General features: G+C 34.9%; 1 protein-coding gene across 3 annotated transcripts in view; it reads right to left on the reverse strand.

Annotated features, from left to right (window-relative positions):
• Positions 1-27,374, reverse strand: part of LOC105215096 (putative polypeptide N-acetylgalactosaminyltransferase 9) — a 148,392-nt gene that overhangs the window by 84,795 nt on the left and 36,223 nt on the right. For all 3 annotated transcript variants that reach the window (XM_054235066.1, XM_054235065.1, XM_054235063.1), the window contains one exon: positions 15,437-15,505. The gene's annotated coding sequence lies outside the window, so the exon portion shown is untranslated. The remainder of the gene's footprint in view (positions 1-15,436; positions 15,506-27,374) is intronic.

The following is a 27,374-nucleotide window of genomic DNA, read 5'->3' on the forward strand; positions in this document are numbered from 1 at the left end:
TTCTGGTATATAGGAAGTAGGCGTGGTTGTGAAGCGATTTGACCTATTTTCACAACATATCATTGGGATGTAAAGAAACTATTACAAACCAAGTTTCATTGAAATCGGTCGAGTAGTTCCTGAGATATGGTTTTTGACCCATAAGTGGGCGACGCTATGCCCATTTTCCATTTTGTAAAAAAATCTGAGTGCAGCTTCCATCTGTCATTTCTTATGTGAATTTTAGTAATTTTCAACCTAACCTTTGTATGGGAGGTGGGCGTGGTTATTATCCGATTTCAACTATTTTCATGGGGTGTGGTGGGGTACGTAAGAGAATCGACTAGTTTGAATTTCCAACTATAGATATTCAGAGAAGAGTGGCTGGTTAAAAATAAGAAATAAACAAGTAAGGAAGGGCTAAGTTCGGGTGTAACCGAACATTTTATACTTTCGCAATTTATTTATTTAACTTTATTTATATTATGTATATAATACACAATTTGACCCACATATTCGTCATATATATTGTATAAAGTCCATTGAAAGTTGGAATAATATTAGGTTAAAAGCACAGATGTCCTCGTGTTCGATATATGGGGCCTTAAAAACCTATGATCCGATTTCGGCGATTTTTAGAATGGGGCTGCCACAATATTAACATAGTATTTGTGTAAAGTTCTGCACCGATATCTTTACTAGTGCTTACTTTATATATTGTAAAGTAAACGATTCAGACTGTCTTCAAAGTTCTGGTATATAGGAAGTAGGCGTGGTTGTGAAGCGATTTGACCTATTTTCACAACATATCATTGGGATGTAAAGAAACTATTACAAACCAAGTTTCATTGAAATCGGTCGAGTAGTTCCTGAGATATGGTTTTTGACCCATAAGTGGGCGACGCTATGCCCATTTTCCATTTTGTAAAAAAATCTGAGTGCAGCTTCCATCTGTCATTTCTTATGTGAATTTTAGTAATTTTCAACCTAACCTTTGTATGGGAGGTGGGCGTGGTTATTATCCGATTTCAACTATTTTCATGGGGTGTGGTGGGGTACGTAAGAGAATCGACTACAGAAAGTTTGGTTTATATAGCTTTATTGGTTTGCGAGTTATATACAAAAAACCTATAAGGGGGTGGAGTCACGCCAACTTTAAAACAAGATTACATCCAAATGTGCCCCTCCCTAATGCGATCCTATGTTCCAAATTTTATTTTCATAACTTTATTTATGGTTTAATTATGACACTGTATAGGTTTTCGGTTTTCGCCATTTTGTGGGCGTGGCAGGGGACCGATTTTGCCCATTTTTGAAAGCAACCTCCTCAGGGTGCCAAGGAACATATATTCCAAGTTTCATTAAGATATCTTAATTTTTACTCAAATTATCGCTTGCACGGACAGACTGACAGACATCCGGATTTCAAATCCACTCGTCATCCTGATCATTTATATATATATAACCCCATATCTAACTCTTTTATTTCTTGGTGACACAAACTACCGTTATGTGAACAAAACTATAATACTCTGTGCAACAGGTTGCGAGAGTATAAAAAGTATAAGAAATGTTACAAAACAACTCTATCAAGTGTCTGCCGCTAAAGCGTTTCTTATAAATATGTATTTGTATATGGATGTGACATTGCGAAAAATCAAAGGAAAACGGCGAAGCTGTTGAAAATTCGCAGAAAAGAAAGCATGGCACTGCTACAAATTCCTAACTTTCAACAGCTAAGTGGCAGCATTGTTGACGCGGTCTGCTATCGAATTGTTTTTGCTTCTAAAATCACTGTTTACTCTTTACTTTATCGCGCTTTTGTATCACCGAGGAAACTGCACACAGACACAACAGCAGCTCCTCACATATTTTATGCAGCAAAAGCAAACAATGGATTTGGCAACAACAATAAGGCATCTATAGCAGGCAACAAACAAGAGACAGCAAACAGCGAATGGCAAGCAGCTAATGTGGCAACTTTTAACGGCAACAGCTGTCAACATGCCGCAATCAAGACTCAAAAAAACACAACAACAATTCAATCCGAATTGGCTAACAGCGGCATCCAACAAAATTGGCGAATGAATCAAAGAGCTCATACTACGTCGACTGACGACTCATCCGCAGCCACTTGCCACACTTGTTGGCGATTTTAAGAAAGCTTAGGAGAAAATCATACCAGCTGCAGCAGAATTACAAATATGTACGTGGTGGCTAAGTGAACGCGGGTAGTTTAAGCGCGAATCGTAGAAATTGATTTAAAAGAAATTGGTGAAATTCATGGCTACGCCGCGGCATACTTTTCTCAGTTGCTGTAAAAGTATTTTCTCGCTATGCCAACGGTCACTTTTGCTTGTGGAATCTTCGTCCACTTTGAATCGAAAGTCAAAGAGCATGCCATACCAGACTGCTTTTCATACATGTAATGAAATATTTCGATATTTGCATGATGCTCTATGATTACCCAGCAGTAAAATAGTTGAGAGAACCTGAGACTAATTAAGAGAAGGACGTGAGCTTGAACCAAGAATTTTTCCATTTCTTAGTACATGTAGACAGAGGATATCCACTTCAAGAATGCCTATAATATTGATGCCGCCTTTTCAATTCAGTCCATTTTCTTTATTTAAGCTTTAGGTAAGATGAATTCCGCGATGGAGACTCATAATTGTCCCTCTTGGATAATTAAAACACTGGTTCTTTGTCATGATCTATGTATGAGCCAAAAGGCCCTCATGCATACCGCAAATCTGTTCTGATGCTTCTACTATTGATCCCATGCAAATCCGTCCGGTTCACGGGTGTTTTAACATCAGTCTAGCTAAAGCTGCCGATTGAGGAGAAAGTGTTGACACGCTTTCTTCATCTAATCAATTGTAGTCCGTCAAAATTTTTACTTTAGGAGAAAGTGTCGACACGCTTTCTTTATATTTTGGGGTCCATAACAAGACAGTTCTGGGATCTTAAAAATGGTGGGACAAATATTTCTATAATTTAATGTATTATTGCAATGATCTAAAACTAACCAGTCTGAAGGTGAGTCCACATGGCTTGTAGTTCACTGCGTGGTTAACACATAAAACTCTACAAGTACCACAATATATTGGAACTTGGGTGATTATCGACACTAACACGCGTACTAACTCCAAAAAATGTAAAAAAAGAAAAACAAATTTCTGTGTGAGTGCACACATCGAATTCGAAGTGTAGGAAATTAAGTAGAATTAGTAGATACCCAATAGCGCCAAGTTGTCAGCCGCTAAAAGCTAGCTAATAATCATAAAACGTGTCGACCGTGAAATTTTTAATCAAAGTGTGAGGCATAACACTTGCCACAGTATTTGTATTTATTCAGATACATACATACAAGTACATGCTCCTAAGTGGCTCAGTGTGCAATTACGGCAATAAATGCTTCAGCGCTTCTCCTAAGAAAATTATGTTGGGAAATTAAAAGAAAATTTGCGAAAGCGAAATGTGCACATCCCGCATAAGAGTATGGTTGGCCTGAATAATTTTAGTGTGTGAATCCGATTGGTATTAGGAAATGAGAATTGCGAATAAGATTTATGCATTAATTGGAACAACTCGATATTCAGATGAGAGTGCAAAAATTAAATTTTTTCAAAATATGTAGTAGTTAAATTTTCCACCGAGAGTTTGGAAGGATTTATGAAACTCTTCATATTGTAGGGCTCTTTGTTATAATTCAAATTTCAAACAGATGGCAGCACTTCTCAAAATCTCTACAAGTGAAAGAATATTATGTTGTATACCGATATTTTAGTTTTTTATTTATTTCATTAATGTAATTTTGCAAAAAAATTGTTAACTGCTAACTATTTAATTGTTTTCTGAAATCTCATATTTTTTTAATTCTCTGTTTCATTAAAATTTTTAACCAAAAACTAAAAAATTTAATGAAAATGTTCAAACAATTGGCAACCTTGTATGGTTTTATTTGTAACTTTTTTCAATTTGCAATTCAATTTCCAAAAATTTTGCAGAAATATTTAATTTCTCATTTTAATACACTTTAATTCTTATAAATAAATGAAAAAATTTCAATCAATTTTCAAAATTTTATTGTTATTGCCGTGTCTATCACGCATCGATTACAATATAACCCGCAAATGCCCATTGAATGTCAAACTTGTTTAGCAAGTTGAAATGAATACAATTTAGCATTGAAGTAAGCAGTTTCACTTGCTTGCTGCGAAGAAAAAATAATAAATATTTATGGAGCAACTCCAACAAACATGTTACGACTGCTGCAGCCCGATCCAAACGCTGAAATGTCCGGCTACCATGGCGATCGCCAGTCAATGACGTCTTCAGTTGCAAGATTCCCTCGAATAGCGCAAACAACTCGGTAGCTGGACACAGCACCTGTCTACCTGCCTTGTTTGATGGCAATAAAAAGCCGTTATCTCTGGCAATGCTTTGCTAGCGGTCAACATAACGGTAGCGCTGGAAATAATTACGCCGACTGCAAGTAACTGATTGCAAACGCCATGGGAAGCTGTACATAAATACAAATACATGTATCTCAGTATACAATTTTACGATATAAATGAATTCAGTTTGAAAACTAACAATTTAATTTTTTTAATGCAATTTCTTGGGAAAAAACTTTTAATAGAAAATAATGATTTTTATAAATGCAAATTTCCACCTTGATTTTGGAAAGAAAAGTTCAAAATACAAGCAATTTTTTTTTCTCAGTGTTAATTAGCGCCATATGCTGTCATATGGCTGTCAACCAAATCACGAGCTTCGCAAAAATTACGCTTAATCTTCTGGTAATGTTCTTCGCAACCGCTTTCCACGATATCTGTCTTGTTATATGTATGCATGTAGGCATTAGTGCATGCGTGTATAACGGCACATTAGCAGCGGAAATTGCGATGATGTTGAAGATGACGACGTTGATAGCCAAAGACGCCATCTGCACAAACAGCGGCAGTAAAGTAAAGTACAAATGTATGTGTGTCAGCTAGCTGTAATGAATTTCGGCAACTGCCATCATTTACCGCAACATTTGTGCTCTGATTGATGTTGCAGCGAATTTGTGATTACCGGTGATTAAATATTTGTTTTTGGGGTAATTATGTTAAAAAAGTTAGTTAAGTCCTAATGTATTAAAGATCCCTCAGAATGATATTCACTTTCCGGTGATTTCTGTTCTAAGCTCCACGAGAAATCTCTGGAGATTGGCATTGCGGTTTCACGAAGAAGTTAATCTCTTTCTATTATGTGACGTCCCATTTAAAAGTCAATATCGAAAGTGTAGATGAAAAAATATTGCTGTTGTAGCTTTAAGATAGTACATTTTGTCTGATGAACTCAAAAGTTCTTTTTTTTTCCATGTACCTAACACTATCTCTATATCTGCACTACCATTCCTATAATCTGTGGTCTTTCCACTTAACTTATAATGTCATTTCGACTTGATCCTACTAATTTGGACAAATTAATAAATTAATATCCTAAAAACGTACATTTCTACTACTTCTACTACTTCAGGAATATTTTTAGCCGCTTTTTTTAGTATATGTTACAGTAGTTTTCCAGGAATGTTTACAAACTTCACATATGTGAAATTTCTTAGCTTGTGTATATAATTAAAAGTTTACTTAAAATTCATTGTTGTTCTCCTAAAGACTAAACATTAACTCATAATTTAAGCCTTCCATTCGAAGCATTATTTCCTATTTATATTAATTTAATTGGCCATCTAATGATAAGTATGAACAAACACATGAACAAAATTACCTCCACACGTCAAGTGTGTTCACGCTATTTGTTCTGTATTATCGCTAGCTAACCAGCAGAAGGAAGCCGCTTTCCAATAAAAATAAGCAAACTGAGCGATCCATCCGACATTCCTTTGTGGCCGCATACTTTTTCTCAATGAACTTTCGCTGAAGCTGAGCCGCATTTGTACGCCTCAGCAACCCACTGTGAACTAAGAGGGTTAAGTGGATAAGCTTACAACGCCAAGCAAAGTTGAGAGGAAAAATCACATATATATGTATGTAGAAAAAACATTTGGACTACATACAAGCCACTATCAAAGCAAATGCAAAGGAATGAGAACGACGAAATGATGCCAAACGGCAAAACTAAGAATGCAGATTTGGAATACATACATATATTTATATATAGTGAATATATGTATATGTACACACTTTAATTGTGGGAGTATGTTTGCAATGTCAACACATACAGTAGCATACATACTCACATTAATAGCTATTTAATACTGTCTGTATTATTATTAACGTAAGCGCTTATAAGCATACGCACAGAAGGAAGCCGCGAATAAAATCGCTTAGAATTTGTTATAGGCAAAACGGTCGAAGTAGACCAGTTCGCAGAGAAGCATGTGAAATAGATAAAATCAGAATAAAGAATATAGAAGAAGCGATGCGGTTAACCTAATAACACCGAAATTATGTACAAGTATTTTGAGTGTGCCACATGCACCATGTTGCAAATACAAGTACTATGTAGCATAATATAAACGTTATTGCATCATATAGCTATAAGCGCTTAACAAAAGAAGCGAAAGAGCGATTAAACGTAGAAATGTTCCGCTAATATTTTTAAATGAAGGTATATGCACACACATACATACTAAACTATTATTACTTAAAAATAGTTTAATTCGAATTCTCTTCACCTTGATTTAGATATTTAAGTGAATTGTATCCTACATGGGCATATATTTTTCCATTTAAAAATTTCACCCTTTTTACAAACAGTCCAAAATAATTGTTAATTCGGTTTAATTTTCGTTATGGTATAAATTGATTGAATTTGCGTTCTGCTTCCTAATATAGTTCTGTTGTTTCACAAAAATGCTGATTTTACATTGAATATGTACTCTTTTTTAATTCGTTTACCCCGAAAAATGCTTTCCAACACTAGTGGTTACTTTTTCGACAAAAAATAATGCCCAGTTGCAGCTGTTAGATTGTGTGAAGCGTTTCGCTATTTGCCTTCTCAACTGCATTTGTGGCATTTAATGGCGACTAAGCCGTTGACTAACTTACTTTCGTAGATAATATACACACACACAAGCAGAGGCAAACATACACACACATATTTAGAAAAACCACTTTGCACTAAATTTACTACTAATTGCCCCGTTGGAATAATTTATGAGCGTGAGTCCTCATGAAGGGTTGAATGTAACAACGCAATTCAGCGCCTCAAGGGTGTTGTAGTTAGAGCACCTGCTCGACAAGCACCCAAACACATTCCCACTAGTTTCTGTGTAGATGTGAGTGTTTGCCTTAAGTGTGTGTGAGTTGAGAACGCCAAATCGTAGTTTAGTGGCCCGAAATGTGCAAGTTTGGACGTAATTCCCCAAAAAGAGTGTATTTTTTCAGCACTACACGCACCTCGTGCACAGCGATGCACATTTGTGCTTTCATTTCGTACTCTGCTTCGGTGTTTGTGGCGACGGAATTCGATTGATTTAGCAGAAAAATTTATTTTTCCGGTGATGGGATTTTCCCAACGTGCCAAAAAGTACTTTGAACGCGGCAAATGCTGCTTTTATTTTGTGGTTGTTTTAGTTTGCATTAGGTGCTGTTGGTGGGAAGTGGCAGACTTTGCATAAAGTCCGGTGCGTATGAGTAACTTTATAATTTACGAAATTGTTTAATGTATCAAAGTTTAATTTTGGATAGAAGAAGGATGCTAATATACATAAACTAGACGAGTTAATTCACTATTTTTCCAAGTACATTTTTAGTAGTATTTTTTTCACGGAAAAATGCGAACTTAGCATACTATTCTTAACGTCTTACCATTTTCGAGAGTTTATTGTTTTATTTTAATGCATTTTTTTATACAATGTATTTATACATTCAGTGTTTCATTCAATTTTCTGCCTCTCTCGTCAGGACTACACTCTAAAAGCATACTTTCAGGTATCACAAATAACAAGCACTTTAAGATGCATACTTTTAGGCTAAACTTATTAAAAAAAATTATTTTGTTTTTATTATTGTCATATTAAATTCACGTCAAAAATTTCTTTCATATAAACAAAACACTTTACCTAGGAGAAATTATGTCATCACTGAAGAGTTTTTCACACTTAAAAGGAAGCATGTGTTCTTACATACACATTACGTAAAATAATTTTCATTACTGACAATCAACAGAATGCCGCCCACGTGCTTCTACAACTTTCATTTCCTATTTGCACGTCACATGCTCTTAAGTCATGCCATCTACACATTAATAAGCTCACGACGGAGATGTGAAACAATTTAAATAAAAAAAAAAAAAACAAAAAAACATTATTATAATTATGTAATGTGTTACATGGCGGCACAAGTGAGGTGGGAGTTCAGCTAGATTACTACAGTTTAGAATAGCAGCAATATAGAGCGCGACACGAGGCTTGCGTGAGGAAATCATAGTATACCAGAGGGACGTGTTGTTTTAGTATGTTACGTATACGCCGTGTAGCCTGTTGATGTAGTGTAAATTGGTTGCAGTTTATTGTTGGAGTTTGCAAATTGTTGCAGAATTCCATAATAATTTTAATTTGAAACCTATTTTTTTTGTTGTAATTTTACTACACTTAATTGGGTGCTTGGCACATACTAAAATTATAAGCTGGTATCAGCGGTTGATTGACATAGTAGTCGGAATATAAAGTATTAATAGAGTATTAGAAAATAAAGCAGTAATTTTATTATTTTAATTACGACGAATAGTTAACCATTAACTAGTCCAATATTAGTTGCTTTGCAACAAGTATGAATTATATATATTTTAACTATTTTAGAAACTTGTGCATGATATAATTGTAAACATATTTATTTATGTAGACGTACTTCTACAGCTACACTGGCTGGCGGTGTATTATTCTAATTTATTTTATTGTTGTGCTGGCAGTTAAAGTACTTTATGCAGTAATTTGCAAACTGTTTTCATTTTTTTTTTTCATTTTACCCAAAAATTGGATTTTCATTACTCCCGCCGTAAAAGAAAGAGCTCGCAATTGGCAGTTGTTAGATGTTGCAAAGTGCAGTTACTAGTGGCTGCACAAGTTCTCGTTTATGTAGTTGTTCTCGAGTATGTAGTGCAGCGCAAACCCGCCAACTGCGGGCTGGCTTTTACCTCGTGTTGTCTGAAGCATTTTTGCGTTTTGGCCGGCGGCCAGTTCGCTTGTTAGTTCAGCTATTCACAGCTGTGGCTGCTTTGCTTTGACTAGCCAACAAAAACGAATGCGCCTGTTCAAATATCTTTTAACGGTTTTAGCATACCTAAATACACACAAATGCCTCGTGCCGTTATCGATTCGGAAATGTCTGTTTGGCACGTGAATATACGGCTCGGGAGGTCCAAAACCTCAACGAAAGGATTGCGCATGCAGCCATTTAGTGAAATTCCAAAGCGGTTGCGTGGCAGCAGAGTCTGGCTTACGTATAAACTAGTATATTTGTAAGTATATTGGTATTTTTGTATGATCGAAGAGCTTAAAGCTCCTAAAGCCACACACTTTAACTCCCCGCTCATTATATCTATGTATATGCAAATGAGCTATTGATTTTCACCTGAATGTTGCTTGCGTTTACTCAGTGTTCGAGAAAGCCGTCATAATTATATACCATTAAATTGCTATGTAAATAGTTCTGTTTATGAAAACCACCTGCAAAACCTATTTATGGCTTTCGTATGCGCCGCACGTTCGATCGCAACTTGTAAGTACAAAGGTTTAAAGCAAAATCAAAAACGAAACTTCTAGACGCTTGACTTAGTGGAAAATCAAGGACGTGAAGGACATCGAATTGTAAACACACACTGTATGACTGTATGGTCGTAGGCAAAAAAATAAATATGCAGTTAGTGAACACACTTTTTGTGAGAAAGCCTTTAATTAAATGGAAATCGTTAATCACTCATAGAGACAATAAAAAACTCAGAGATCAGGCCAACAGATAAGAGACATAGTAGCGGAATATTTTCCACTTTCTTTATTTATGTCTATGGTTTTATCATGGCAAAATTGTGCTATTATTCTATATTATGATCTGAAGAAACCGAATTTACTATTTATTGTGTCACATTTTTAATTGCCACTGGTTTGTCCGATATACGATATACCGAATATCATTGTCGATATGAACATTGCCCATAGCCTTGCTTTAATCTTTTTTTTCGCATACCGTGTGATCAAGCAAATAAATATATCAACAACGTGTATCCATTCGCACGCCTGTCAGGGGCCGTAATATATATGTATGCAAAAGCAGCAGCAACTGCAACAAGGTAAGTGACAACAAAAACAATGACTGTTGGCCCGCAGCAGCCAGTTGACCAAAATATTGTTAAATAAGAGCAGCAATGTTTGTAAGTATTTGTCTGTAACAAGTGACCATCAAAAACTACCTTATATTACCTATCCACGCATAAAAGCCATTATTGGCTACCAGACAGAGCTTAGGAAATATTTTTATTTATTTAGTTTACATATTTTACATACAAACAAACACAATATGTAGATCTAAAAAAATAGATATGTATAAATATATTTTATGTTTATATATGCCTGAGTATATCTAAAGGCAATCCAATACTGAGTCAGTTGCTACCAACATACTTATAAACTATATATAGTATACTTGAGTACGTAGCCACAGTGGAACAAAAATAGATATTAAATAAAAAAACAAATTTTAACTAAACTTTATTCAGATTTTCCCTTCAGTTTCGTAGGTAACTAAAATATAGTAGTTAACAAAGTTGTCCCCGCATATAAAAACTAGCAACACATATTTTAACGTCTCGTTGTCGCGTGTTCGTTCATCTGCCAAGCCCATTGAATTCCGCAAACAATCTGTCAGCTGTACGCCAATTGCCTAGCATTTGACCCTAACACACGACATTTGGAAAGGCTTCTATGTATGTATGTATGCATACTCCTAGTGTTCCATAAGTCTGTGGTCTCCTCGCAATTTGGTTTGTTAAAATTTACTATTTACTATACCACTATGTTGAGGAGTTAGAGTTGAGCCCTTCCATTGTCACCCGTGTGTGTATGCGGCTGCGGTTAGCCAAAAGGAAATTTTCCAGCCACTTCAATACATATCTCTTGTTGTTGCAAATGTTCGCGTAACAAAATAAATAAATTCGTTCGAACGCGTAAAATGATCCAACCGCCAAAAGGGCTTTACGACTACTTCCCTTTGCCGCCTACAACTGCACTTAGTTAACCGCCTATGGCATTCTATCCGAACATATGAACACTGGTCGTTTCAATGCCGTTATGTGAATGTATTGTATATTAGCAAATTTCAGCTAGTAATAGCTTTTGTAGCCAATTGCCTGTGGGATTAAAGGACATTGTGGCAAGGATTGCGTTTTTACTTTATGCAAATAAATTGTATGATAGTTTTGAGTCTAACACAAACTTTTACTTTTTACTAGTCCAATGTTATGTAGAGTTCAAGGTTGTTTAAGGTTTTTTTATTTTTTTAGCTAAATTTCAATGTTTTTTATTTAGCAAATTCAGTAAGAAAACATGTTTATATTAATTTATAGACTTTCATTATTAATGCTTCTTTCGTATTCTAGGTTATTCGACTTTTATGTAGTAATTCAATAAGTGGGAATCCTCAGGAAATAATAATATAAAACATAAAGGATTGGCTGAAAAAAAAAATGAAATACACTGGCACAATGCACACAAGAAGAAAACAGCAAATGTGTGCGTGATAGTCCTAAATATTTTGGAAAATATATTTATATATTTATGTTAAGTGTGAAGTAGTTTCTTCATAATAGTTACGTGACTACATTATAAGCTAATCACAGCGAATCAAGTTAATAATAATAATAGGTATATTTGAGCAAACATGTAACATAGCTATTAAATTCACACCCTGAAAATTCTGGAAAACTTTTTAATAATGCAAAGACTGCACCTACTCCTTTGGCTATCCCTTTGGAAACAGTTATCTTACATAGTGAAATGAAAAATCGATTGACACAAAAGTAGAGCAGAGAATATAACTAGAAAACTCAGAAGAATGTCATTTAGTAGTAGTTTGATTGGTTTGAAGAAGAATAATAACAAATACAAATAAGGTCATGTCGAACATATCAGATAGACCCGGAAAAATACGTACAACTGGTAAAGCTGTATGAATTAAAATATTCTTTTATTCAAGTGCATATTTTCTGGACTCTCACTGCTCCAGTTATGACTTCGGAGATGAATTCTTTAAATAGATGAATACACTGTCCATCTGCCGTTTAGGATTTCAAATGAGAGCAGTTTTAGGCGCAAATTAATCCGTCTTAATAATCGAATTCATATATTCCAGTATTTAGTAAAATAAAATATTCTCTTCCAGAAGAGGAAGAATGCAACACTGATTAAAAAGTAGTTTTTTAGATATTAATAATGAGAAAACATTGGGAGCTATATATCTTAGGCATGAAAGTTAATCACGTATTTCATTCAAGAATGCGCTGATTTATGCGACTTATACCATTATATATTAATTTAAACACTTCAGTGTGAATTTCATGCTCCAAATATTTATAATCAACTGAGATCTGCTACTAGTTAGTCAATGCAAAGTAATTTTACGCTTATCAAAGACGCGAAATAAGGTCGGTTCTATAAATAATAATATGGTAATCAAAGGAAAGAATATCTAAAAAAATTTAATTATAGCGAAATGAGTGGTGCCTTCTCTATAAAAAGGAGATATATTGTAAAAATGTATGAAAATAAAAGGACCTGTTTTAGATGTTGAAAATTCCTAGAGGAATAACAGTATAACCAGATGTCAAAGCACACACAAATGGACTCCTTTCGACTACATTCTGTTGATGTTCCAATTAAAGACAATGTATAGAGCCCAAAAAAGCACACCCTTTATGTTAAGAAACCAGTATAATATGATATTTTACATGTTATTCTCATTTGCACACTTCACACATGATTTGTTGTTGTACAATAAAACCGATTTGCTTAGAATCATAGATGAATGATTTACAGTTGATGACCGTGGCATAAGCATCAGCAGAATCAAATAAATAAACGGATACGAGTTGGAATTCTAAGCTGACTGGTAGAAGTATAGCTCTTATGCCTCATAGATTATTTGTAATTGTTGTTGTTTTGTTTGTTTAGTAAAAGTATAAACTGGCAGGCAAAGAATTATAAAGGAGTAGCATTTCTGTGGCAGGTTGCGTCGGGTGTGGCAAGTAAGTTTAAAGCCGGATTGGAAAAGTGGCAGCTACCAGGCTGGCTTTGCAAATTTTTTCCAGACATGCAATGGGTGTGCACCACAGACGTACAGATTAAACCTTTACATACGGAGGTCTCTGCCGGCATGTTGTACGCATTCTTATGTAAAGGGTGATTTTTTAAGAGCTTGATAACTTTTTTAAAAAAAAAAACGCATAAAATTTGCAAAATCTCATCGGTTCTTTATTTGAAACGTTAGATTGGTTCATGACATTTACTTTTTGAAGATAATTTCATTTAAATGTTGACCGCGGCTGCGTCTTAGGTGGTCCATTCGGAAAGTCCAATTTTGGGCAACTTTTTCGAGCATTTCGGCAGGAATAGCCCGAATTTCTTCGGAAATGTTGTCTTCCAAAGCTGGAATAGTTGCTGGCTTATTTTTGTAGACTTTAGACTTGACGTAGCCCCACAAAAAATAGTCTAAAGGCGTTAAATCGCATGATCTTGGTGGCCAACTTACGGGTCCATTTCTTGAGATGAATTGTTCTCCGAAGTTTTCCCTCAAAATGGCCATAGAATCGCGAGCTGTGTGGCATGTAGCGCCATCTTGTTGAAACCACATGTCAACCAAGTTCAGTTCTTCCATTTTTGGCAACAAAAAGTTTGTTAGCATCGAACGATAGCGATCGCCATTCACCGTAACGTTGCGTCCAACAGCATCTTTGAAAAAATACGGTCCAATGATTCCACCAGCGTACAAACCACACCAAACAGTGCATTTTTCGGGATGCATGGGCAGTTCTTGAACGGCTTCTGGTTGCTCTTCACCCCAAATGCGGCAATTTTGCTTATTTACGTAGCCATTCAACCAGAAATGAGCCTCATCGCTGAACAAAATTTGTCGATAAAAAAGCGGATTTTCTGCCAAATTTTCTAGGGCCCATTCACTGAAAATTCGACGTTGTGGCAGATCGTTCGGCTTCAGTTCTTGCACGAGCTGTATTTTATACGGTTTTACACCAAGATCTTTGCGTAAAATCTTCCATGTGGTCGAATAACACAAACCCAATTGCTGCGAACGGCGACGAATCGACATTTCACGGTCTTCAGCCACACTCTCAGAAACAGACGCAATATTCTCTTCTGTACGCACTGTACGCATTCGTGTGGTTGGTTTAATGTCCAATAAAGTAAACTGAGTGCGAAACTTGGTCACAATCGCATTAATTGTTTGCTCACTTGGTCGATTATGTAGACCATAAATCGGACGTAAAGCGCGAAACACATTTCGAACCGAACACTGATTTTGGTAATAAAATTCAATGATTTGCAAGCGTTGCTCGTTAGTAAGTCTATTCATGATGAAATGTCAAAGCATACTGAGCATCTTTCTCTTTGACACCATGTCTGAAATCCCACGTGATCTGTCAAATACTAATGCATGAAAATCCTAACCTCAAAAAAATCACCCGTTATTTATATGTATTGTACCAAGCATTGCGGGTTTTATTGCCGAATGATTATTGCGCATACATCCATGTTATATTTGTTATTGTTTTATTTCTGGTAGTTGCTGGTGAAGTATTTTATTTATTCGGTGGCTTAATTGGCAATCTGTGTAGTCAATATTTGATTTGTGGCCGTTGCACTCATCAGTTGAGCACACATTACAGCGGTAGAAGATGGATATTGGTTTCGAGCTCAGTTCCTTAACTAAGGGATTTATGTAACAAATCACAGGTAGGTTTGAACTAGAGTTTTAGTGGGGATAAACCCGGAAGGCATTTCTAGTTAAGTGGTTAACTATTTTACATTTAGTCGTGGGTTCAGTCTCAGTTGTTGTTAAAACATAACGTACTTCAGGTCCAGCGATTATTATTCCTCATAAACTCTTTGATTGACATTTCTACAGAGACATCGAAGCATAGCAGGACGTAAGCTGTTCGATTTCGAAGCTTTAAACATTTTTTAACAAAATAAATACATTTAAATTTAAATTAAATTTTCCTGTTATTAAATTCTGCACTCAGTAATAGACATTTAAGGTTTGAGCCAATAACGGTCATTATTATTTTCAATAGCACATTATCAACCTATGCTATTAAATATTTTAACCACTTTCACCACTTAAATAGTATTTATTCTTAAATATTTCAATTAAATTTTCTTTCTCTGTGCTTTTCATTCATTTCTGTCCATAAAATAAGTTTTATCTTTGCTTACCTATTTCCTCCCAGCAAAAAGTATTGCGTTCGTCTGCAATCAAATGAATAACAGCACTTCGTACGTTTTCTGAAATTGAAACAAAATAATGGAAAAACACATGAGAATTTAATTAAACTCAAATTCTACGAATTTCAACTAAAACTTGATTTGTTCACTTGATTGAAAATGTTGAGTATAATCAAGGCAATCGTTGCCATAAACTAGAATAAGAGTCGAAATGCATATATCTTTGTGCGTATGTGCTTTTATAGGTAATCAACACATAGTTAATTAAAATGAAATTCTGTAGATAACTATAACATATTTGAGGCAGGCGAAAATTGGAAGGTAAAAAAGTATCAATGGAATATCTTTTTTTTATGTATGCATCTAGATAGGCCAAAGTCAAGATGATACGTAGATCATATAATTACTCAAAATTAAATATGCTGTTAAAATTTTAAAGAATTTATATAAAATAATAATTTAAGAATCCATTCACTAAAATCTCGTAGCTCAATTCGATTTAGAACATTCCAATAACAAGAAAATTTAACGGGTTGTTCATCAAACGGTTAGATTAAGGGAGAGTTTGACACTTTGGAAAAGAAGAGAGCACAGCAATAATATAATACTTTTTAAACATAATTAAAGGGAACTTAATTTCTGTTCAGGGGGATGGGGTCATATGTAGAAGTTCACGCAAGTGAGGAAAGATTCTGAATGCCATTCACTTGGGAGTGGCCAGGAACGATTCTGTTACATATGACTCAAGCAGCTCACGACTTCCGGTTTTAGACCAAGTATCCCCTGGGTAGCCAACAGACATACGCGAAGCCCGCTTCTGCGGTTGTGTGTAGGGTTTGGGACCCACCACATAAAAAAACCTCCCCAATGAAAAGACAATCAGAGCCTCGGAAGAGAAACCCCCCTTTTGATGGCGTATGCCGATGATATTGATATCATCGGAAGCAACAACCGCGTCGTTTGTTCTGCCTTTTCCAGACTAGATAAAGAAGCGAAGCGTATGGGTCGGGTGGTGAATGAGGACAAGACTAAATATCTCCTGTCATCAAACAAACAGTCAGCGCACTCGCGTCTTGGCTCCCACGTCACTGTTGACAGTCATACCTTTGAAGTAATAGATAGTTTCGTCTACTTGGGAACCAGCGTTACCAACACCAATAATGTCAGCCTTGAAATCCAACGCAGAATCACTCTTGTCAACAGGTGTTACTTTGGACTGAGTAGGCAATTGCAAAGTAAAGTCCTCTCTCGACGAACAAAAATCAAACTCTACAAGTCGCTCGTTATGCCCGTCCTGATGTACGGCGCCGAAGCGTGGACGATGACAACATCCGATGAGACGACTCTTGGGGTTTTCGAGAGAAAGGTTTTGCGTAATATTTATGGTCCTCTGAACATTGGCAACGGCGAATACCGCTGTACGATTTATACGACGACATTGACATAGTTCAGCGAATAAAAAGACAGCGGCTACGCTGGCAAGGTCATGTTGTACGAATGGATGAAAACACTCCAGCTCTGAAAGTGTTCGATGCAGTACCCGCTGGATGATGCCGCGGAAGAGGACGACCTCCACTCCGGTGGAAAGACCAAGTGCAAAGTGACCTGGCTTCACTTGGTGTTTCCAGTTGGCGCCAAAAAGCAAAAAGGAGGAACGAGTGGCGCGCTCTGGTGGATTCGGCTATAATCGCTTAAGCGGTTTCTACGCCAAATATATATATAAATATATGTATATAGATACATATATTATATATATTGATTTGTATATGGGTATTTATAGTATATTTGTAGTTATGTATATGAGATAATAAAAACAACAATAACAAAATATATATAATTTCATTCACACATAAATTTAAAATTATAAAAATAATATCCATAATCTTATTTCATTATCTTCTAGCATTATCAATTCAATACACGAGCAAGAAAATAATTATTTCAACATTTTCGATAACAATTTAATCTCAATTAATTCAATCTCTCACGACTTTCATTAAAACAGTTAAATCTGTTTTTTTTTCTTTGATTTATTTCCCCGACCATCCTTGCCATATATTTATTCTTCTTATTTACTTTTTTTCTCTACACTACTACTACAACATATTATGAATGAGCTTAATGAATGTTAGTTAGAGAGGAATCAAATAATAAATTTTCTATTATTTATGTATATTCGTGTCAACAATTGCATTAGCAAACGATTTACGTTAAAATATTAACTTTATACTTGTTAATAATAAATGATGAGAATAATTAATATGTGAACTGGCTGTTGTGAAAGAAAATTGATGTGAAGTTTTGAAAACGATATTTAATATATAAAAACTACAATTTTAATTTAAAGATCGACTTATAACTTATATTATACATATTATTTAGAGCCGCCGACATTTATTTTAGAATCGTAAATCATTATTTTTTAGGAAAGCTGAGCTGAAGTAACTAAACTAAGGCATTAACCTATATCATCAGCTTCATATCTGTCGTTACATTTCCATCATTTCAACTTTTTCTATTACTCATTACCTAATGAAAATGTATGTGAGTTTCCGTGAATTTTCGCTACATCTTCCTAACTACTACCTCTACTACAATGCTTCTATGGTTGGGCATCATCGAGTTTCTTTGCTTCTATGGCTTTGCAACTCATTTGCATTTTAACGTGTTTCGAAAAACTTGTTATGTGCATATACATAAATTTTGACTTCATCTCATCATGGTCGCGTACATAAAGATTTTGTTTTCGGTTTTTTATTATTTTTTGTCTTCTTGCTATTTAAGTCGACATGACCATAACTTTATGGAATTTCTAATAGGAGATATGGTAATACGAACAAACTTTTTCCGCATCTTGCTTACCAGCAACTCGGAATAAAATAAATTTATGAATATGTATGTATGGTAAGAAATTGAAGAAATATCATTTTTTAAGTGAAGCACTTAGTATCAGATGATTATCGAAAATTATTTATAATGTAAATTTAAGAAATAATGTCCAGCGTTAATGTACAACATTTTATAAATACAATAAAAATCGCCAAAAATAACTCAATTCTTGTATGTTTTAACGAAAATTTCTATAACTCGAAATTCTTTTTCAAGTTAGGAAAGTTCAACTGTATTTTTAAATTTTTTTTTTTAAATCCGGAGAATTCTTAACATGTTTCGGTCGGATCATCTATCTGTTTATATTTAGCTAAGAAGAAAAATAAATCAATAAAATGATTTGTCAAAACTGTCCGCTTTCAACAATGCCGCCATTTTTTCTTAAATACTAACTAGGCAGTAGCATTAAATAAAAATGAGACATAAAAAATATACCAGTGATGACAAGCAAAAATTCGTTTCGCAGAAAAGACGCGTCTACCAGCAGCCAGCCTAAAGCAGCCAGTCAACAAAAGCTATTAGACAAACTTAGACAATCAAATTTAAGATACTTGAATGAAGCAGCACTCCAAACAATATTTATTGATATATGTATCTATATACATATATTATATATATTGATTTGTATATGGGTATTTATCAGGGACCGTAAATAATGATAATCGTTCGGATTTTTAAGTAAAAAAATCAATCACTTAGAATCGTCACACAAACATAAGGATAACGTCATTGTAATCCTTTTTGGACGATCTATCCATTTCCACCATGATTTTTTAAATTCAGATTTTTATGATTTTCATCACTTTTAATGAATAATTTTGAGTAATTTTTAAAAAATCATAAATAATCATTATTTTTGAGCAAAAAAATAAAAATCATAAATAATCATTATATATGATTATTTGTGATTTTTATAATAAAACTTATAATGATTACGGTCCCTGGTATTTATAGTATATTTGTAGTTATGTATATGAGTTAACCCTTTCGCGGACACGTCGGCATAATCCGACACAACGAATGGCTTAAATTGGACACGTCGGTATATGCCGACATAGAAAAAAAATCGTATATAAACACTTCGGACATAGGCGACGTCTACTGCATTCGTTTTATATGTAGTAGCTTATTGTGTGCCATTGCAGAAGCAATCAGATTTAAGTTAGTGTCCCAATTTTGAGTAAAATTAAATATTCAATAAACCATAAACCCAAAACTGAAATCGGAATTCAATTATCGGTTTTATAAGCCAAATAAATGCATGTGTCATTCTGATAGCATTTACTAAATTTCGTGTGTCCGCGAAAGGGTTAATAAAAACAACAATAACAAAATAAATAAATATTATGCACATCATCATTGCCCAACGCCATATCATACGCTTTTGGAACAATTTAGTCATCGCCTTTGGCGTCAAAATAGCACAAACGCAGCTGCTTACATAGCTTGAGTGCGTATGAATATGTGGCGGGCTGAGCGGGTGCAAGCCGGCTAGTAAGTATATTAAATATTATTATCAGCATTATTGTAGTTCATTAAACAATTTAACACGCCGTCATGGTAGGTCGGCAACGCGACAAGCCAACGTTGAGCAAGCGGCATATATGAGAGAGTGTGTGTGTAAGCATACTGGCAGGCGTATGAGCTTGCAGACAGGCTGCTTGTATGCTGCGCGGTGACCAACAATAAAATTGCGGTAAAACAGATTAAATAATGGAGCTCATCAACGTTTTTTGTTTTTGTTGTTTTTTCAGTGTTTTTCATTTCTGCTCGCTCTTTTTCGCGAATCCAACTAAGTAATTTCGGGATCTGGTGGTTTTATGAACTTTGCCGCAAAGTAGGAATCTGCAGCCACACTAATATTGTTGTTGTTGCCATTTTGCAAGTCACTTTAGAGCGCGTTTAGCAGTGCAGACCAAGTGGCATCCTCCCTGTGTGCGTGTCCGGCAACAATAATTTTTGCTTAAAGTGCAGATCATAATCGAGCCAATCCAATCACTAGGCTTCCTCATCAATCTCATCACTCGCAGCCTCGAACTGTGCTGGTGCCTCGTGCTACTCCATGAAAACTTTATTCTTTCATACTGATTTTTGTTTTTGTTGTTTTAAGTGCTTTTTCGTTTTCATTTTCGCCAACTTTAATGCTTTGCTTGGGGGCGTGTCTCCCCAGCGATTTTGTTTATAAAGTTGTACTCATTCATAGTGGCGTTGAAAAAATGTCTGGCGTTTTGATTTATTTTCAAGAGCGTGCACTTAATGTGCGATTAATAACTTTTGAGGTGTTGCAGTCGGTGTTGTTTTTATTTTCAATTGAGAAAAAATATATAAATGTCTTAGCTGAAGGTCGAATATGTTTTTGGTGTGTGTAATATGTGTTGTAGGCGTGCAATCATTGATACGCGCTTTGGCAGTTTAATGAGCAGTGATTAGGCTTAAATAATTGTACATAATTATGTTTATGGTTAGAAAAAGTGGGCGTTCATAGGTACAAGTCTTTAAAATTTTATATTGCTTTACTTGACGTGTTGGGTAAAGCAAGAAAAAAGAGACAAAAAGAAAGTGAGTTTGGTTTCAGAATAGCACAAAATTGTTAATGATTCCAAAATTTTCGGAGTAGCACATTTTTCGGAGTTATTTTCAAAACCATTGAGACTTTAATTTCAAAGCTGCAGACTTTTGGACAAAATTAAATTTTCGGAATTTTCCCAACCATTCGAACGGACAAAATTTGAAAAAAAATATAAGAATAAAGGTTTTCGGACTCCAATTCATTTCCCAGTTACTTTTTGACTCTTTTTACTTAAGAACTAAATTACATTTTGATGATATTTTTTAAATCGACTTTCGGACTAAAAATAATGTCAGATATAATATATAAATTAAGGGAAAACTCTTTTTTTCTTTCAAATAACTAATTTTCGGAGTTAAGCAAATTTTCATAATTTGGTTGAAACTATGAAATAGAACTAAATTAAACAAGTAAGGAAAGGCTAAGTTCTGGTGCAACCGAACATTTTATACTCTCGCAATTTATTTAGAGATCTACCTATATTTTCGGTGAAAAATTACCTTTAGGCAATGAGTTCTTCATGTTTGATATCAGGGGCCTTGAAAAGTCATGGTTCGATTGTGGCAATTTTTCCACAAGTGATGTCACAGCTCAAATACAGTATTTGTGTAAAGTTTTATTTCGCTATCTTTATCGGTTCCTTATGTATACATTATAAAGTGAACGAATCAGAAGGATTCAAAATTGAGTTATATGGGAAGTAGGCGTAGTTGTGAACCGATTTCGCCCATATTCCACTAGTGTCATCAGGGTGTCAAGAAAATATTATATACCGAATTTCATTGAAATCTGTCGAGTAGTTCTTGAGATATGGTTTTTGACCCATAAGTGGGCGACGCCACGCCCATTTTCCATTTTGTAAAAAAATCTCAGTGCAGCTTCCTTCTGTCATTTCTTATGTAAAATTTGGTGTTTCTGATTTTTCTCGTTTGTGAGTTAACGCACTTTTAGTCATTTTCAACCTAAACTTTGTATGGGAGGTGGGCGTGGTTATTATCCGATTTCTTTCATTTTTGGACTGTATAAGGAAACGGCTAAAAGCACCGACTGCAGAAAGTTTGGTTTATATAGCTTTATTTGGTTTATATACTTATTTGGGGGCGGGGTCACGCCCACTTTTCCAAAAAAATTACATTCAAATATGCCGCTCCCTAATGCGATCATGTTCCAAATTTCATTTTCATAATTTAATTTATGGCTTAGTTATAGCTCTTTATGTGTTGTTGGTTATCGCCATTGTGTGGGCGTGGCAGTGGTCCGATTCCGCCCATATTCTAAGTTCGAATATGGGCGGAATCGGACCACTGCCACGCTTTCCTTTTTATGGTGCCAAGGAACACGTGTTCCAAGTTTCATTAAGATATCTCAATTTTTACTCAAGTTACAGCGTGCACGGACGGACATGCGGACGGACGGACAGACAGACATCCGGATTTGAACTTTACTCGTCATCCTGATCACTTTGGTATATATAACCTTATATCTAACTCGTTTAATTTTAGGACTTACAAACAACCGTTATGTGGACAAAACTATAATACTCTCTTAGCAACTTTTGTTGCGAGAGTATAAAAATAAGTCTGAAATCTTTATCCTCAAATGCGGAGCAAAAATTAAGCCAATTCATGTAGAAGTGTTCTGAACACTAAAATACTTTCGGAGTAGATTTGTACAAAAATTAAAAAAGAAAACTTTTATGAGAAAAAATATCGGAAAAAATATTTTAGGAAAAATAATAAGAAAATAAGAAATGCATCTATTCTCTTTTACCTTTCAAGATAAAATAATAAATTGATATGCAAGTATGTATATATGGTTTTGAACACCCAAAAAACTTCAAAACCGAAAGATAAATAAAATGTTTCATTATAATTTTCACATCATCCGACAATTTGTGCAACCATCACTTCAATTATTTTTTACCACCGCTCAATGAAAGGCGGCCTCTTGTCCACGAGCACCGCTCATTGTTATGAATGATTAATGATTTTTTTGACGTTAAGCGCATTTTTCAAATCAAAATTCTCTGCTTGCCACAAAATAAAATAACAGATGATTGGTGGATGGTGCATGCGGCATGCTGCGAAGTATCCCGAAAAGTGATATAATGATGATGCAGAGGGCAGCAAAGACCTGCCGCTGAATGACTTGCAAAATGTTTTTCTTTTATATATAAAAAAGCAACACCGACAACAATTCAAAGCTGTAAAATGTTTCTCGCTGATTTTTTTCTTTGGATACAAACTTCAAACTCATTCAAATCGTCGCTCCAAAAGCGCCGGTAGCCATGAAAGATGCGCTAAGCCACAATCGAAAAGTTGCATGCAATAATTCAATGCGGCAGTCGTCTTTGTCGTGCAGATTCTCTCAGCGCAGTTACCTTCCATCTTCGGCTAACAAGCAAAAATACGCTCTTTCAATGTGTTGGGAAGCGCATAATTGTTGAAGATACCCCTACGTCTATGAAGATGAAAAAACAAAAACGAAAAGTTGTGCAGAAGTAGAAAGCGAAATCATGCCGCAAGCAAGCAACTCCAACTGCAGGTCATAACTCCAACTAAAACATTTTTTTATTGTTGCTGCAGGCGCCTATAACTCCCGCAGTTTAGCTGCACTGTGGCTCACTGAATCTGGGTAGGCGTACAACTGAATAAATTTATATGTGCATAAATATATGGGTATGTTCAGACATAAATCCAATTTTGACTATATATTTTAATTTATTTCAATCTGCCACCCAATGCTTCCAATAATTTCATTCATTAATGAATTATGATTTTTTATTGTTTGCTAAAAAAATTGGTTACTTGGTCACGGTTTCCATGGCGCCAAGTCGAAGGAAGAAACCAATTTAAATTCGCAATCCTGTCATAAATTTAGAATTTCCGATGGTGTATGCAACAATGCATTGCGAATTTTAAGCAGTTTTGTAGATATTTCGTTTGCACAAGTTAGAACAAAGTGAATCCTTAATTTTCGGAGTCAACTCCAAATTCTCGGAGTACATATATTTTTGAAGCTAGTGTTCCGAAATTAGTTTAAAACTTCAAACTGACGTGCTTTACTGTAACAAACATTTTCGGAGTCGCAGTTTTAGTTTAATAACTTATAATTTTTATATAAATATAATATAAGTTGGGGGTATTTTCATATCCGCATTAAAAAAATATTCCGAAAAATTTCGGAATAAAATTTTTTTGATAAATTATATTAATATATTCAAAGTTAGTGTTCCATATATTGCAAATAAACTTTACTATATTATATTAAATTAGTTACTTTTACTCATTAACCTGAGTAAAATGTTTACACTTTCATGTTGCTGCTATTTTTACATGTTCAAAAATATGCAACAACAACATTACAAAACCGAAATTTCTGAGTACCTACTCCTCACACATACATAACTGTGTGCTGCTGGTGAATATAGTATACTCTATATGCATATGTTGCAAATGTTGCAAATACTTTAATTACCATACTTTGCTTCAGCTTTTGCAAATTTGCACCTCTTCATCGTTGCGACAGCATATGTAATTAGTTGTTGTTGTCACCACAGCTGTTCCCGACAATTTGCGTAGCCTGCTTGGCATGTGATGTATGTGATTGGCGTTGCAACCGTTTAGCCGGTTATAGCCGAATCGACGATAGTGCGCCACCTCTCTCTCTCCTTCGCAGTTCGGCGCCAGTTGGAGATCCCAAGTGTAACCAGGTCGCTTTCCACCTGGTCCCTCCAACGGAGTGGAGGCCTTCCCCTTCCTCGGCTTCCTCCGGCGGGTACTGCATCGAACACTTTCAGGGCTGGAGTGTTTTCGTCCATTCGGACAACATGACCTAGCCAGTGTAGCCGCTGTCTTTTTATTCGCTGAACTATGTCAATGTCGTCGTATAACTCGTACAGCTCATCGTTCCATCGTCTGCGGTATTCGCCGTTGCCAATGTTCTGAGGACCATAAATCTTGCGCAAAATTTTCCTCTCGAAAACTCCTAGTGTCGTCTCATCTGATGTTGACATCGTCCACGCTTCTGCACCGTAAAGCAGGACGGGAATGATAAGCGACTTGTAGAGCTTGATTTTGGTTCGTCGAGAGAGGACTTTACTGTTCAATTGCCTACTCAGTCCAAAGTAGCACCTGTTGGCAAGAGTTATTCTGCGCTGGATTTCGAGGCTGACATTGTTCGTGTTGTTGATGCTGGTTCCTAGGTATACGAAATTAGCATACCAACAACAAAAAGCTACAAATATGTTGTTTTCCGTCACCACTGTCTTTGCTAAATTCCGGCAATGTGAGATGCCGATTGTGATTGTGATTGTGCGCAATTGGGTGTAAGTCACGTGCCACATGTGACAGTATTGTCGCAGACTTTTGATGGGCACACCATTAAAAAATCTTTACGTTGCTGTTATTGTCCCCAATATTATTTTTAGTCACTGCGAGTATGAAGGAAGCAAAAATATTGGCGTAATTCCAGCAGTCGACAATCGTGGAACGTACGGCATTTCGCCTGGGTATGTCTGTCGCTGTGTGCGATTAAAATTTAGGTATATATGGAAGAAGAGAGAACAGTTTTCGGACTAATTGAGTGCTTTTAGTATAGATTTTTATGCGAATTTCAGTATTTCAAAAATTTAGATTTTAGGAGTAAATAATAGATATAATTTTTTACTTAACCTGCAAACTAATTTTGTTTTAAAGTGACTCTTTTTGTTTACAACACTTGAATTTCGAACTGAGGATCATTGTGGGAAGGCGTTTTTTAATTTATAGATATTTGAAAAGTTCGAATTTCGGAGTTATCTTCATTAAATATCTTAAAGAACTATTCCTTAGAGAATATTTAACATTAATTGGGAAGACAAACGGTTAAAATTGGATAAATTGCCAATATACCAACAAAATTCTTCAATCTTTGGTTAGAAATACTATGAAAAAATTTGATAAGCAGAATGGGTCATCTCGGTATATACCTTTCCAACACTTGTATACCGATTTATATGATTTCCGTCCTATTGGTATTTTCTATATTATTCTCACAATATTAAATTCACAATTTTTATAGTAACATAATATCAATATATTCTTCATATAACAAATCATAACAAACGATTTCATAAAAAAAAAAATATTCAGTAGTTTGTCCAAACAAAAAAATAAATGTGGAAAGAGAAATAGAAATTATTGAGTGAACGTTAAAAAAATATCATATACTTGAATTAACTGAAAAATACGGTAATTTCGGTTGAATTGTTCAATTAAGTAGCGAACACCGAATACAATTCTTTTGAATGCATCAATTGAATTGAGTAATGCCGCCACAATTATTATTGGAAAAGATTAAATAATATATTATGTACGGGAAAATAATTGGTGATATTTATGATTTATTTGGTTACAAAAAGTGCAACATAAACGTGTACGAAAAGGGTGTAAAAAAGAGCAACAAAAAACCCCAATTAGTAAAAGTGATGAGCGAATAACGTTATTATTTAATATAGTCTGGTGTCATCAGCCATGGAAGCTGCAAACAAAAAATTAACTGTCCAAAAAGAAACGTGGCGTGAAATGAACAAAAACAGAATAAATAATAAAGATAATTAAAAGAAAAAATAAATAATAAATATATTAATAATAATTGTCTCATATTTAAATATGTAAATAAGTGAAATAAATTAATGCTATTAAAACAATAAATTGCATAAAATTGTCCAAGGTGATGGCAAAGGGTGCACTGTTGCATAAGCGTAGTTAAAAACGTAATTAAAAATGGTTAATTATACAAAAATAGGGACATCGCAACAGCAAAAACACGCATAGTTATGAAACATTTAAGCAGCAGCTTGCTACATGTCCGCTATGAAAGAAAAAATTAATAATAATATAACATAAAATATAATAAAAAACACCGTTATAAACAACAACCAAAAGGTTCACTCTGGCCATACAGCTGTTTGCCGACCTATTGACGACTATTGTTGTTATCGTAGTGTGTAATTAACTGTCATCTTCAACACGTCATCTATGTACGTCTTCATTATGATTTGCTACGCTGGTGCAACAGACAAATTGCGTTTTTTTATTATAAGAAAAAAATGTATTTAATAGAAAATTATGAAATGATGAGCGGATATGCGATTGACGAACGCGCGCTTGCGCAAAGGTAAATTAGGCACTAAACGAGTGTAGAGATGATGTTGTCTTTGCTTCGCCAAGTATTTGAGAGTTGCGAATCAAACAAATATTATATGTATAACATATTCTATTTTGGTATAAACATATAAAGTTAATAAGAGCGGTATATGACACAAATGATACACTTTCTTGTAATGAATTTAACCATATAACTTAAATTTATCGTAATATGTAAATTAACATTATATATATAATGGAGAGGACTTGAAAAGCTTAAGTTATAAAATGAAAATATTAGATCAACAAATATGTCATGGAAAGAAATTGATAACTATTCTGT

The sequence above is a fragment of the Zeugodacus cucurbitae genome, chromosome 6 (assembly GCF_028554725.1).
Source record: "Zeugodacus cucurbitae isolate PBARC_wt_2022May chromosome 6, idZeuCucr1.2, whole genome shotgun sequence".
In the NCBI taxonomy this organism is placed as follows: Eukaryota; Metazoa; Arthropoda; class Insecta; order Diptera; family Tephritidae; genus Zeugodacus; species Zeugodacus cucurbitae.